The sequence below is a fragment of the Vidua macroura genome, chromosome 3 (genome assembly GCF_024509145.1).
Source record: "Vidua macroura isolate BioBank_ID:100142 chromosome 3, ASM2450914v1, whole genome shotgun sequence".
NCBI lineage: Eukaryota > Metazoa > Chordata > Aves > Passeriformes > Viduidae > Vidua > Vidua macroura.
This window is the reverse complement of record NC_071573.1, coordinates 34,883,740-34,899,196: the sequence shown is the minus strand read 5'-3', so window position 1 is coordinate 34,899,196 and position 15,457 is coordinate 34,883,740. Positions and strand designations below refer to the sequence as shown.

Sequence of the window (15,457 nt, the reverse complement as noted above, 5' to 3'; positions counted from 1 at the left end):
AAAAAGTAAAAACAGAATATAAAACCTAAGTAAAAGCTGAAGTTGGAGCATTAGGTACTGAAAAGCCAACATAAATACCATACATACTCAGTTCCAATTTTTAACCTGTATGTGAGTTATCCTTTTCTTTGGTGGAGAGGCTGTATTTAATTACAGATGGACACATTTGAAAGGTTAGCAAATGAAAACCAGTTTTTGTTAGATGAATGGCAAACTCAGACAAAGAATCTTAATTTAATATCACCAACAACTGAGTAGCACCTCTCCTGCCCCCCCTAAGGTCCACCTGCTTACAGATGCAGTGCTGAAACTGAGCCTCTTGCATCCAGGTCATTTTGCAAAGCTCACTGACCCTCTAGAGAGATGTGTTCAAAAATGAACAAATCCTTTCACAGTGGAGTATGCTCAGCCCTTTGCCCAGGTTGCATCCTAGGCAAAGGGCTGGAAAATACAGTGTAGTGATTTTTCCTGGCTTTCAGGCACAGACATTATATAGAAATTTTGGATCATGCCCAAACAACCTTTAGGGAACATGAGAAGTGCTAAAAGAGCCAAGAGAGCCTGGTCACTTCTGTAACTCTGCTCACATGCACACAATACTAAGGCTGGCCTTAACAAGTGTCCACTCGTGCAATGGCTGCTCTGTAAGCGACTCTCATTACCTGCTGTCACTGGTGCTCAGCACCAGCCGAGGCACACAGCAAAGCCACAAGTTAACAGCTCAGTGCTGGGCAAAACAAGGACTTGGAGTTCGCATGTCCAGGACAGCATCCAAGAGTTAACTGGGGATAGCCTCTGAATTTAGTTTGCCCTTCAGTCTGGTGACTGAGGCCATGAAGGACTGAGATGCACTGCCTTGTGCAGAGGCTGCCACCTCTGTGGGCATGGACACAGCCTGGTCAGGGCCATCCCACTTGCTAAGGAACAGCCTTGCTGCCAGCTGGGCTGAAAAGGAAGGTGCAAGAAGGACTTGGGTTTTTCTGTCTCTCTCAATGCGCTGAGGCCCATCCCTGTCCTGACACAGCTGCTGCAGCTTGTGCTACCAAACCTCCACAAATCCTCCTGAAAGTGCTGCAATTTAAGCATCCCCTTGCAGGCTGCAGGGGCTGCAGCATTTTGGGACCCTCAGAACTAGAGGTTGTTTGCTCCCCAGCCCAGCTGTATCAGTCCTCTCTAATATTCCCATAGTGTTCAGTCAGCTGGGTTACCTCAAAACCCCTTTGCTAGGGCGTGAAGTGGCTGATGCTTTCTCTGAAGTTCTTGATGTAGGCCAGGTTTAATATCTTTTGATATCAACAGAAGCCTACCCACTGAGTTCTATATATTTTGAATTAAGCACTGTGTACATAGATTTTCCACTTAGGGCAATGAAGGACTTGGTTATTCTGTCCTCATTAACACTGATGGGATCTGGGCATCCTGATTGTTTGTGTAGCTTTAGAAATGCCAGCCATAAAGCACAATTGTACTCATGTACAGCCCATGTGTCCTTTTTTTTGCTGGGATTCAGCAGGAGCTGTTTCTCGTTATAAAATATAGTTATTGGTGAAAACAGCCTGCACCCAGAGCAATGATGAGACAGTGGGATTTATTCCATCACACAGACCTGTTGATTAAAACCATCATTCATATCACTGAAAAATGAACAGCCACAGAGACAAACTACCCTGGAGCTTGCTCTTTCATTCTCTAGTAATCATTTCACATAACATAATTATCTTGAAAAGTTGCTGATGACAAGGCTAAAATACAAAAATATCCACAAACCGTTTATTGATGTGCTTGCTAAAATTTCAGCACACACAGAGGTTGGGAGAGGTCTTTGCTTGTCTGCATTAACATTTGCATTTGCTGTTCATATGAAAATACAGACTTGATGATGTTAATTGCAGCTCTTTCATCTTTCTGCTTCAAGCTATATTATAACTGACCTAGCTTAAATCTGCAGAGCTAAAGGGATCCAGAAGCAGAGGGATACATCCTGTCTCCTATCTTCTGTGATGTTCCACAACACACCCTCCAATCTGATCTTCAAGGCAGCTAAGACACCACTGCCCAAGCTCTCCTGTCTAAAGGCAGTGCTAGGGTAGCTCTGGTAATCTGGGCAGAAAAAGGATGCAAAGACCTATTTTATTATAATTCTCCTGTGAATGGCACAGTCTCACATGGAAGGCAAAGCTTGTGTGAGGTTCCAGGGGTGTTGAAAGTGCTCACGTGGGTTGTACCACAGGTGTAAGCAGCAGTTCAGGACTGAATTATGAAGCACAGAGGCAGCTTCTGTGGTTACAGTTATCAGCATAATGTTGTGGCACAACATCATGAACTGCTTGAACAGGCAGGGGAAGGTTTGCTTTGAAGGGAAGTCATGCAACAGAGAAGTTGGGCTACTCCTTTTGGAGCGTAATTAAAGAAAGCCACTCTGAGAAATGCCCAGATCAGTTTCCCTTGGGCAAAAAGCACCAAAGGCCAAACCTGATGTGCTACAACTCAGAGTGATGCTGAACCTTGCACCCAGATGGAAGGAGTCCCTTCTGCCCCTGTCTGTGCTGCACTTCCCACACAGCACTGTCAACTCCTGACTTCAGGAGGAGGAATAGAGAATACAAAAGGCTGAGGAGAGCTGCTGCATCCTTACAACAATGAGAAGGACAGGTAGATATGGCTTCAGCAACGCTTTTCCTGGGAACAGACCCACCAAGCAGTGAGGGACCATGGCATCAGCGGGATTAAAGCCTCTCCGTGTGCTCTGCTTTACATCTCACCCTTCTTTTGGATGGAGATGGGCAACACAGGAAGGGAGATAAAGAGGCCTTATTTCTGACAACAGCCCCAGAATGCTGGGCTTTGCAGCAGGCCAGGAGCTTCACATGAGCTTTCAGGAGGGGGACTGGGGCTCCTGCAAGAAGGAGGCAGTGGAGCATATGTTTTTAGATAGAAAGTACAAAAACAAAATGAAAATACATAAGCGTTTGTTATCTGAAGCTATGAGCTGTATCTTGCAGATTCAAGGAGGCAGCTTGGCTGAATCCCTCTGGAGGCACCAAAGCCTGACTGGGAGCAGGGCCAGAAAAATCAGTGCTTGGAAAAACACTGCTGAAAGATTACAGTTCATCCATACAGGAGCAATTAGGATTTTCCCAGTGAAATGATTAAGTCCAGGCAAGTATATTTGGAGAAGACACATGATGCCTTCCGGAGGAGAAGGAGATTGACCAGCTGGAGTGATGCCAGTGGAGGGTCACCAGGCTGGTTGTGGGCACTGACTGGCTACACCAGGGCTCTAGAGCCCAGAGAAGAGGGAGTCTCCACCCTTGGAATATGGAGAAAGAGGATTTAAGCCACAACCAAACCCTAACAAACACCACCTTCACCAGACTCCAATCTGTTGCTGTCAGGCCTCTAAAACTGACACTTTTGGGGCTTGCCCAGAATGCTTTGGAAAGATAGACCAGAAATGAAGGTAATTCAGGTAAAACATTGGATCATCGCAGGTGAAACAGACACCTGACACACTTGCAACTGGTTGATATTATTAAAAAGGTATTTTGTATGGAAGAATCCTCTGCAGCAGGTTATCCAAAGCAGGGTGTTTGTTTTACTTCAGTTCCCTGCAGGGTGCTTCTTTTGCTTTTCTATGGAGGCAAACCTTTAACAGAGACCACTAAATATTTCTGATCTACACTGGTATACAGAACTAGAGAATGTGTTGACAGGCAAAAGCAATTTAATTGCAGTCAGGTTGCATTTTTAAATCCTCAGCCCCTGACCTTCAAGAAAAATCTGACTATGGTGAGCACAGAAAGAACATCCATCACTGTGCTGGAGAAAAAGAATGGGAAGCAAAAAAGTAGAGTGTGTCCATTTTGAAAATTAGCAGTTCATATTTGTGCTCTGCATTTAATAAGCTTCTGATTAAAGAAGATTTTCAGGTTTTCCCAAATATGGTTTCTTCTCAGGATTAAGTCAATTTGGTATCTGTACACTCAAGAAAAACCCATGTGTTTAAGTCAGAAAATCTGCATTAATATTAATGGTGAGCAGGAAAGCAATTTGGGAGTTAGACTATTTGGCAGTTCTAAGAAATGTACTCAAAGGTGTGCTTAACCCAAGACATAACTCATTTTTGTCACCACCCAGCAGTTTCGAAGGACAAGAAGAAGTGATGTCACTGGCTTTTTCCAGCATGGGAAGGATGCAGCAAACATCAGGACCCGACTGATTATCCCAGGGCACCTCCACCCTAATTGTCACTCCGACACACAGCTCCCTGGTGGGCTTCCATCAAGTCATTTCTCCTGTCTGACCTAATTTTCTCAGCTACAGAAGCAGGATAATACTGACTCATATAGGATTTATGATGGGAAAAGGATTTATTTTATTTTATAAACCACAACTGAGAGATGCCAGGAGTTAAAGGCCCAGTGTGGCAGCAGCAGAGAAATGTGGGATCTCTCACATGAGGAATGTGGTGTTTAATCAGCTGGGCCTGACCCAGGGAGAGAAGCAGCACTTGCATTTCTAAATGGGGAACAGTAATTCTGATGAATTATTCTGTACTTTATCTATATGTTTAATTTTATTTTTCCATTCATCCAACTTAGAGACCATTGAAAAATCTGTGATTTTTTTAAATTAACAAATCATATGATGAATTTTGTCCTTTTTTTTCTTATAAATATGAGCATTTTGTTCCACTCTGTAAACTGGTGATTGCTGACAGGGTTACATAAAACTTTGAGAATGTTTAAGGCAGGGACTCGGGTTTCCCAAACAAGACAGATATGCCAGGTACATAAGATCATCCTAAAAATGTGGCAGAACTCCTGCCTGTAGCATTTCTGCCACTCTCCAGACCTGTGCTGAGTCTCCTGGTTCTCTAGAGAGAATCATTAATGTTCTCCTGTCGAGTGAAACCTGATAAATCTCCACTGGGGGTCTCTGTTCTTCAGAGTTTCCAGGTTCAATGCCAGCTCAATGCCCTGAGACTGACTCGAGGTTCTTCAAGGGAGAGGAGACCTGAGAGCCTCCAGGAAGCACAGGAGGGCTGTGAGTAAAACTGTGCTTCCCAAAGGGAGGTGCTGACCAACCATTCAGGTCAGGTGCTTTACAGAGAGCATTGGAAAGCCCATTCTCCAGCACCATTCCAGCACCAACTAGGCCCCCTTTGGATTATTACCCACTTACATGCAGGGACTACGTGACGGCCATGAACACGATCCTAAGGAATTACAGAACAGTTGAGGTTGGAAAGGACCTCATTTTTCTAGTCTAACTCGCCTAGTCAAGCACAGTCAGCCAGAGCAGATTGTCCAGCTCTATATCCAGCTGGATTTTCAATGTCTCTACACATGGAGAGCTTCCAAGACCCACAGCATTGCTACTGTAGTGAGTTCGTCACAGAAGTCCTGAGAACTGAACCAGCTCTGAGAAGGAGACTGAACTTAGATGTCCACCAAAGGTTCCTTTCAACCCAACTCATTTTACAAGACCATGACAACCAGGACCAGAATTCTAGCAAGGTGAATTGCTGGGTTTTAAAAGAGCTTTCACAGCTGTATGGAACCACTGGAAATGCTGGCTCCTTGGCCCGTGGACTGACCTAGAGCTGGACTTCAGAGAAAGGGAAAATGAAGATCTACAAGCGATTAGGGGGCTGCAGAGGAGGCTCCAGGGGACACCAGGGGTGGGTGCCAGAACACTGGAGGCAGATTGAGTCTCTGGCTGGAGTGAGGATCAGCCCACGGCTCTGTCCTGAGGAATACTTCACCTAGAGCTGGCCTTGGAGGCTGGGCGTTGATGGCAGAGTGCAGCTCAGGGCTGAGGCAGGAAGAAAGGCCAGAGGTACAACTGGGTTTTCAGAACACCAGGACCCAACAGAAGCTGTTTCTGCAAGCAATTGTACTTCAGGAATAGCTGAGCTTTTCAAAGATTTGAGTTCCAGTACAGAAACATTCAAAGAATGTGCATATATACCATTAAAACATTATTGCAAGTCCCCAGTGGCTACAAAACTCACTGCTAAAATCTGAGAGAAGACAAAAGATTTTATTTCTGACAACGTATTAGTCAAGTTAATTAACGCAGGACTTAGTTATAACTTAAGAGTCTCAAACTGACTGATAATATTTGTGAAGGTTTCAACAATTTCTATAGACCATCACTCTGTTTTTAACCTTAAGAAATTCTATGGAAGACACAAAAGGATACTTTAACTGAAAAGGTCAATGCTTGCAAGTCAACACATGAATAATTTAGAGTTGTCTGTGGGATGTAAGTTTGACCCTGTGACAACCTGTGCCCTGTAATGATGTGCTCACCTCACACACTGGTTTGCAGGCACTGAGGGCTGTGTACCCTTAAACTCCTTGTGGTGCAGCTCTGCTGCATGGCCACGCTGTCCACACATCATGCACCTCTCATTAGTAGCTGCCTTTTGCATTTTCTCCTCTGTGCTCCTGCTCCACTCAATTAGCAGGCTGTGACTAAACCATGTTTAACAGTGAGCAAGAAGCCTCAAGTGAAAGGAAATCTGCCTTCAGAAAATAAAAATGGGAAGAATACTGGAGCATGTAATGAGATATATACATAAATATGTCAGTATTTTATTGAATCACAAAGGAACATCCTTTGTAAAAGATTAAAAAAAAAAAAAAAAGGAAAACTGGTAGTTTTCTTCTTTAGATTCATGACCAGAATAGTAAAGTGGTGTCAAACATCACCGAACATTTGGATGCATCCATTAATAAGCAATAGGGAGCTTTTTTCTAGGAGTCAGGTAGGACTAAGCTGCCAGATAATTAGTGAAAGAACTCTTCTATTACCATCAACTATTGCTTCTGGGACCAAACTGAAAATTAAAAAAGCATTAGCTAGTCATTGTTTTCATTTCACTCCAGGAAGTCTGCAAGAGATACAACATTCCTTACTCAATGTACAAAATCTCCAGACTTACTGAATGGGGATCAAACCAGCATCTCAGCTTTTCTAATAAAAATTTTCAAGAAAGGAAGTGAAAAAAATCGCAACTTTTATTCTCCCCCACTCCTCCTTTCAACTTTTTTCTCTTTTTAAGTCTAATTTTACCTCTTTTCATGTTGCTACTGAAAAAGAGAGAAAGGAAAACAAATACAAAGGGAATAGAGCAAAATTTAAACTCTATTTCTGCGCCTGGGAACAAAACAATGCTCTGTAGCTTTAAACAACAGTTTTCATTCAGTAAGGAACTGAATTTCTTAGTGATCCTTCATGCAGGTATAATGCTTTGGAGTAAGCATTGCAATCAAACAGAAGGGGGAAAAGAGAAGCAGCTGTTTTGTGAGAGCTCCCACAGGCTGCTGAAGGGCCTGCAGAGAGCTGCTGACCACCAAAGAGCCTCTGAAGGCTCTCACTGCACTTACCTTTGAGTTCTCAAATCTCTACAACTCTCCTGAGCACACTCCAAATCACAAATTAATTTGTACCTCCCCTTCCTCAGCAGAATAAACCCAGAGTGTAGGGAAGCCATTGTAAAGCTGACATCAAATTTAACAGTATTGAAATTATTTAACTCATAAACATTATTGAAATAATTTAATTCATAAACTCAAAATACCCATGGAAATGCAGGCAGCAAAAGGGAGGCCAAATGACAACTGCACCAAGCTCAAACCTGGATCCTCAGCAAGTGCCTCAAAGCCCTGTGGTGCCCCTGTAAAGCCTCCAAGTCTCCTGGAGGTTTGATTTTGAGGATGTGGTTTCTATGAAAAACATTGCTTTTTATTGCTCAAGGAATACAAAAAATAAACAGAGCTTCAGGACCTGCTTGAAAGAGGTTTAAGGCAAGGCTCTAATTACACAAAGATTAAACAGCCGTAAGACTTTTAAAAATATACAGCTCCCTGTAAACAGGCATTTTGAACCACATGGTCAAATCAAGCCAGTGTTGATACCAAACCTCCAGTGAAGGTGCTATCCCCTTTTCTGGTGGCCAGCAATTCTGGCAAGCCCCAAATAAAGGCTAACATAGCTATTCTAACAGATCACTGTTCATATGGCTAAAGAAGCATCAAGCAAAGGCAGATAGATTCTTGTTCTCCCACTGCAATTTCCAGCCATCCTGCAAGGAGAGTGAGCCCAACAGAGAAGTGCTACAGCAACACTGTCATCCCAAATCTTTGCTCCCCTGCATAAGTATCACTTTCCCTCTCATGAAGCAGCTCTTGAACTCAGCTGACACAGAGACAGAAGATTTGGGTTCTTTCTTGCCTCTTCTAACACACCAATTTGTGGAGAGAGCTGTAATCAGGTGCACTCAAGCCTGCCATGAGATCTCCACACACCCTCCAGTAAAAATCCCAAATCGCTCTGCTGAAAACAGACAGACACCTTCTGTGGGATGCCCAGGAGACCCAAGGGGATCACTCAATAACCCAGCTCACATGGCACATGTATTCACTCAACTTCTTGCTCAACATGAGAAACAGCAAACCCCATGCAGAAGTGAAGCATGAATCAGTCATTACTTGAACAGGCTTGAAAAGAACAATCTACTCAATTAAAATGGTGCAGCAGCCCGAGGGTTAATGCTGGTTAGGAAATGATTCAGTGGAAACCCTTGGAAGAGTTAGGCTGGGAACTGTAGTGCAAACCACAAACTGGTGGCAGCCAGAAATGGAGACAATTGATGTGTCACTGCTGCCCCATGGGTCATCAACTGGCAAAACAGATTTTTGCTTGTGAATATGCTAATATAAAACCCAAGGCAAGCCTGAGCTCCTCACTGTTCCCAGATATTACAGCAGTGGAGACAGAAATAAACAAAAAATAAAAAAATCACTGCTTTTGAAGTGTTTTCTTGACCTGCGCTAGCACCTCTCATTTTAATATTTATTTGTTGACTAAGAAGAATCACTGAAGAAAGAAATCATTCCTTGGGGGAAAAGAAATTACAAATAAAATAATTTTCTCAGTGGTTCTGGGTAGCTCATGGTTTACCTCTTAAAACCAGAGGATTTCTGGTGAAGAGCAGAAGGGTCAGCCTAGAAGAAGGATGAGAATACTGACATCCCCTGTTGCAAGGTGTGGCGGTGTGGTGGGGGAAGCAGTCGCTGCTGTTTCCAGAGGGGTCACCCAGGGCTGCGGGCCCCCCAAAACGAGGGGAAGTGCCACCCAGGGCTGCGGCCCCCGCAAATGGGGGGGGGGGGGGGGGGGGGGGGAAGAACTTTGCCAGCCCCCGCTGCTGCAGTCTCGCTGGCGGCCAACAGGTGGCGCCACTGCATTCATGAGAAATGGCATTTACTACAAAAACGTAAGTTTTGTAAAATATCCCTTTCTTTTTAAGCCAAAAGCCCAAGAACTCGAACGATTTTTTTTTTCCCTAGAAAAATGACCCTAGATCTGAGGTGAAACGTGGCCTTCCGTGCACCCCACACAGAAACACACTACCCCAACTGCATCACCATGGAAGCACAGTGAGGAAATAAAACTTCCAACTGGCCTCACCGACAGGCAAAAGCCCCAAAAGCCGGGGCCAGCAAGGGAAGATTGGAGCCGTGCCTCCACTCTCCTTCTTCTGCCTTTTGGACTGACCTTTAGTCTCCTATGTTTAGAGGAGCGTGGAGCTTTTCACGCTCTGTCAGCACACTTAACAAGCAGCGTGTGCAAACTCACTGTTTACAGAGGCAGTGCCTTGAGTTTTTTCCCTTTCTAGCAGCAAAAAGGACCACAGAACTTTTTTGGCCAGGACTGCAAGGATACAGGAGGCTCAGGCTGCCCACAAAGCCTGGCAGGTATGGCCTGTTCAGCCTGCTGACAGCAGCTTCCCTGCTCACACCTCACGCTGGCGAGACACAGCAGTCTGGCCAGGGCCACCCACTCCTTCTGATTTATGGATGGGGAGGGCCAGTGCCACCCTCAGGCATGGCACCCGCAGATACTCAGGTTGCCAAGCCTGGCAGCAGGGCCAGGGCTGTGCTTCCTCACCAGCAGGGAGGGACTTGTGTGCTTTCCCAGCCCAGTCAGCACTGAGCACAGGCATTTGCAGTCGTGGTTCCTGTGCCAGGAACAGGAATGATACCTCTTTCTGCTAAATAAGCAGTGCAGGTAGTCCTTTTCCTCCACAGATTCTTTGCAGGCCATGTCCTGTCCCAGTCTTCTGGCAAGAAGGGCTTAAAGGTTTGTAAAAGCTCTTGGTGAGTAAAATAAGCCCCCCCAAAGACACACAGCCCTGCTGCCTCCCGCTGCTGCTGAGCCACTGGAAAGCCAATTGGATGCTACCTCCCTGGTCCAAAGAATGATCTGCATGTTTGTACACATGCTGGGGGGGTGCACAGAGTGGATTTGGGGTGCAGCTGACAGCAACATCATCCTAAAAGCACCTGAAGCTGGATGGCTGTAATAGCACAACACTATTGATGGGATCTGCACGTTCGCATGGAGGACAAGCAAGAAGGACCAGTACAACGTGTGTGGGTCGTGCTGACAGCCAGTCCCACGCTCCCAGTGCCTTTCCAATTGGAACAGGGAAAGAACACAACTCCCACCTGCACAGCCACACGTTCTTAAGGGGGGCCCTTTACATGGACCCACACCAAAAAGAAATAATTTTAAAAAATAGTATTTAAAGAGCAGGTTCTGATGCCAAGGGTTTAGCGGTGATCAGCAGCACTTCCACCATGACCAAGAAGGGACAGAAAGGCCTTGCCTCCAGCCTCAGTAAGAAAGCAGAAGAGCTGGCCTGACTCTCTTCTGGGGGTCAGCTGAGTCTTGATGATGCAGCATTCACCTTTGCTGGTCTCACTCCCAAGTCTACTGGGCTCTCCCCAGTTCTGCAGAGGCTACAGCTGTAGCAGGGAACCCTGCTCTGTGCCCTGCAGTCAGAGGTAGCTACACCCTGAGCCATGGCACTGCTCTGCCTGCCTGAGAAACAGCAGAACCCTCCCTTCAATCTCTGTTGTCATTTAAAAAAAAAGCTCTTTCTCCAGCACCCAGCTTGTTTCCTGTCTCTGACGTGAGTGACCCCCCTGGACTGGCACAGTCCCTAGAGCCCAGCAGCACAGTGCACCCAGGGTGGTTTGTTTTACAGTACAATAGGAGCTGCTTACACAGGGCAGGGCTCCCACTCCTGTGCCCACTTGGATCCCTGCCCAGACTCACCGAAACCACCTGTGTTACAGCAGTAGGAGAGTGGCAAATTTAAGAGCCTCAGAGAGCTGAGCAGATATGGGGGATTATTTCAACTTCATGGTTTCCCAGTGCTATGTACACACTCCTTGAAGAAATTCCTTAAAACTGTCTGCTTCCAAATAACCTATATACATCGCTGGCCCGAAAGACGACACATGATGAAACGACCTTACAAAACAGATCCTTACATTTCAGCTCAGCAGAGCTTCCAAGAGCACGGCAAAGCCAAGACAAACAGAGCACTGTTTTTGCCTGCAAGCATATGTGGCTTGAAAATCCCCATTGTTGCTCTATCCCAGAAAATGATTCACCCTCCCCACAGGGCTGTGCCTTGCCTCCGCACATTTCGCAAGGCTCCTGGCTTTATAACAGCGTGGCAGTGCATGCCGTGACTCCTGGCAGATTCCTTGGCTGGCTGCAGAGTGAGGAGGCAGCAGCTAATCCTCCTAACAATGATTTTCCTCTTGCAGTATTTCTTCCTGCTGGCCACAGACTTAGTGCTCGCCATGACCCTTTCCTGCCTCTTTTACGCCTTTGCATGCGTTTCCATCGCATTTTTGACCTGCTGCATTATCGTCTTCTCCTTTGGCACCGCGGAGAGGAATGTTGATGTGAAAGGGAGAGCAATTGTAATTCTTGTGTCCAACAGCTCCATTGGGAGGATGTTTGCAAGGAACCTGGATAAAGCAGGTTTCGGGGTGTCTGCTGCACAGTGGTCTGCTCAAGAGGAGAGGACACTGACAGAAGATTGCTCATCGAACAAAGAGGTAGCCCAGCTCCACCTGACTGAAGATGAGTATCAGAAGACAGTGAAAACCTTCATAGAAAGCCACTTATCCCTGAAAGGTAACTTGTAGGGCAAACTTGTAGATTGTGCCTACTGTAGAAATTAAAATGCACAAGATTGTGAGATCATAGTTCAGCAAACGAGGAAGGCAGGAATGCTTTAGCAAATGGTAATAACACTCTAACTGCAATGCATTTTGTTGTGCAAAACAAAAATTTTGCTTTTTCCAGGGGAAAGAGCCTGCTTTGGTGCCTGTGAAAGGCCCCAGCAGACCCCAGTCCCTGAAGGAAGGCAAGGTAGGCCAAGGAAGGAGGGGGAGAAGGTCCTATCAAGGCACAGAGGGCTGGACTTGCTCTGAGAAGAAAACACAGAAATGAACAATGGGGAGCAAAGCCCAGACAGTGACCTGAGGTGAAGGAATGTGTCTGATTTTTAACCTCTTCTGGATTAAAAAGGAACTCAACTGAGTTCCCTCTTGACTTCTTGGCTGCTGTGGGATTCCTAAGAGTCAGGTCAGAGCTTTGTGTGGCAGGTTGGGACAGTGTCCCTGAACCACACTGCATTGAACCACACCACATTGTTTCTGTGTGAATACAGGACCGAAGGTAGCCTGCAGAGCTCATCTGGGACAGCACGGGGCAAGTGTCCTACTGAGGGGATGGCTGCAAGGGGATGCTGGGGAATCTGCCCGGCCCTTCCCAGGTGAAGGTGCCAGTGGGAAGACTGGCTTATGCCCTGCTAAGGCACCTCTGGGATCCAGGAGTCCGTGTCCCCACAGCCATCATTTTACACCTCTTGGGAGTGACAAAGAATACAGCCTCAACCAGCAGGGCTGTACCCTCATTGCCCTCCGGGCTACGGGGTTACAAGGGAAGAGGCCAACCCCTCTTCTCCTCTGTGAACCTACCTAAGGGCCCTCTGAGTTGCAAAGCTCTCTCGTTCCCCATATTGCTACCCTCCTTCTCCATCCCTCTCCTCCTTGTTCTCTCTCTGTGGTCTCTCTGAGGCTCCCTTTGGACTCTCCCCAGGGCAGCCTCTCTGCTCGCTCCCACCAAGCTGGGATCTCAGAGAGCATCCACCTCTCCCCAGGACAAGTAAGACCCCTGGCACTGCTGCCCAGCACTGAAAGTTGTCTCTGTGCTCCCAGGCCCTGCAGAGGAAGGACATTTTGGAAGTCAGAGCACGCACCACGAAGCCTCCTGTACTGCAGACACCCTTCAGAGGGGCGGTAGGGACCCCTAGCCAGCACCTGCTGCTGGCTGCAGCTGTTCAGGACACAGTTCCCTCACAGTGCTCTTCTCCTCAGAAGAACCCAGCAGACCAGCAGTGCCTGTGCAACTCTGCATGGCCCAGGATGCATCCCCCAATTCACTGCCTGCTTGCAGGCTCCAGAAATGGCTCCCTGCACACCAGCAGTGGGTTTCAGACTGAGTGCTCAGCTGCCTGCATAAGCATTTAGGCTCATTTACCCTAGGAAAATTACTCTGGTAAAACCTTCTTGTGTGGACAAGGCCCAAAAGCTCCTCAAGCTGAGTATCAGCATAATCCTACTCTGGAAATGAACAACTGAGGCTTTCTTAACCAGTAATGATCTGTGGGAGCTGGTGATTTCTGTGGGCCTATGCTGTTCTAATTAAAGAAGGCTCTGGCACAGTGATACCTGTCTTTTTTTACTCTTGACTAGTTTGGTCCCCATGCTAGTTAAAGGCTTTTGCAGGTGTCATGTTGTTTTAACAGGGATAAACAGGGATGTCATAGGATCTGTGAGGTTTTACATTTAGGAACTCCTGCATAATATTCACATCATAGATGTGGATGTTGAAATGTATTTCCCAAGTGCTGACCCAATTGCATGGCAGATCAAAGCAGTAAGTTGGGAGGGGGAAAAGAAAAAGAAAAATAAAAGAAAAATAAAAAGAGAAAGAAAACCTCACTGTTTTCTTGGGTTTCTTTGTTAACAGTTTCAAGTGAGTGCTGATACTAATTTTGCAAAATTTACTGTGATATTTTTGGCATGGGTTAGGTGAACATGAACACTCACCACCAATTGACTAATAATGAAAGCATTTAAACCAAATTAAAAGCCTATATTGGTGGGTCTCCACATGCAGTTTGGCCAGCAGGATCTGGACAAGGGCAGAAGAGTTAGTGCTGTAGGGCAGAACCATTACACATTCTTCGCCATTTAAAAACTTCTCTTATGCACTTTGTGTATGCTATTTTTAGTTCCTAAAGAAAGGAACCTTTGCTAGTTTTTCATGGGTTTTGGTCTTTTTTTTTTCATTACTTGTCCCTATAGGACATTTTTACCATTGTATCTTTGCTATTGTAAATAAAAATATACTTTCCTATATAATCAAATCTTTTGAAATTCATCCTAAATGCCTTTCAAGGTAACACATTGAAGACAGAATCCCCCAGTCATGGTTCCTTCTAGAATTAAAATACTTAGGACAACGAAGATAATCTAGTTTTCATTCTAGTACAGGCCCAGCTACCCAAATTTTAAGAAAGGCCAGCACCTTTATTTTGCAGTGACTGTACAAGTTAATAAGATGCTACCAGGCCTAAGGAGAATTTAACAAAGACACAGAGAAATGCAAGCCAGCCCCCTTCCAAATTCTTCCTTTGCTGTGTGATAGCTTAACTTGGTACATAAAAAGCCTTTGGTTCTTCTGGCTTTTAGCCTTTGGTGCCTTTAGATGAGATATTCAAACTTTTTCTGTGACCAAGAGGTCAAAGAGACAGAGGGGAAAAGATGAGAGAAGGTGTTTTATTGCTCATCTCCAGTAGCTGAGCTTGTACTATCAGATATTGCAAGAGTCCTCTGTGATCTGCTGCTTGAGAAACTGCTGCGCCGTGCTGCTCTTTGGGCAGGTTGCCTGGAAATGCTGGCAACTGCCTCACAAATTTCAGGACTGACTGCAGGGAGGGTGGGGTAGGGCAAACAGGAAAAAAATGTAGAGATGGGCAAGACCCAACAGACAGCAACCTGACCTGACTCAAAAAGAGTTCAGACAACCAAAATGCTCACCTGGTTAACTGCTGGAGCCTCTGCTGTCACAGTTCCTCAGGGTTCACCTGATCACCCAAGTCACAGGGCTAGGCAAAACCAGCACTGACTGTGCCAGAGGATCACACAGTTTTTGGCTTGGGAGGGGCCTTAAAGGCCATCTAGGGCCAACCCCAATTCCATGGGCAGGGATGCCTTCCACTAAACCTGGCTGCTCAAAGCCCCATCCAGCTGGGCTCTGAACACTTCCAGGGATGAGGCATCCTCTGTAGTTCCTCAGGTTCCCACAGGAGAGATGATTCTTGATGTGAACAATGCCTCACACTGGACAATCTTCCTTTGTTAGTTCAGATCTCTGCTATGCTGAAGATGCTTACAAGAGTTCTGTTGGTTTTCACTGGGTCAGGATTTCATGCCTTGTACCTGGATCTCAGATAAGACCTGACAACTGCTGGATTCTTTGGTACTTACCACCTTCCCTCTGTCCCTGTCTC

General features: G+C 45.9%; 1 protein-coding gene across 4 annotated transcripts in view; it reads right to left on the bottom strand.

Moving 5' to 3' along the window:
* The window catches only part of PAK5 (p21 (RAC1) activated kinase 5), a 163,005-nt gene that overhangs the window by 101,879 nt on the left and 45,669 nt on the right, over positions 1–15,457 (bottom strand). The gene's annotated exons all lie outside the window — the stretch shown is intronic.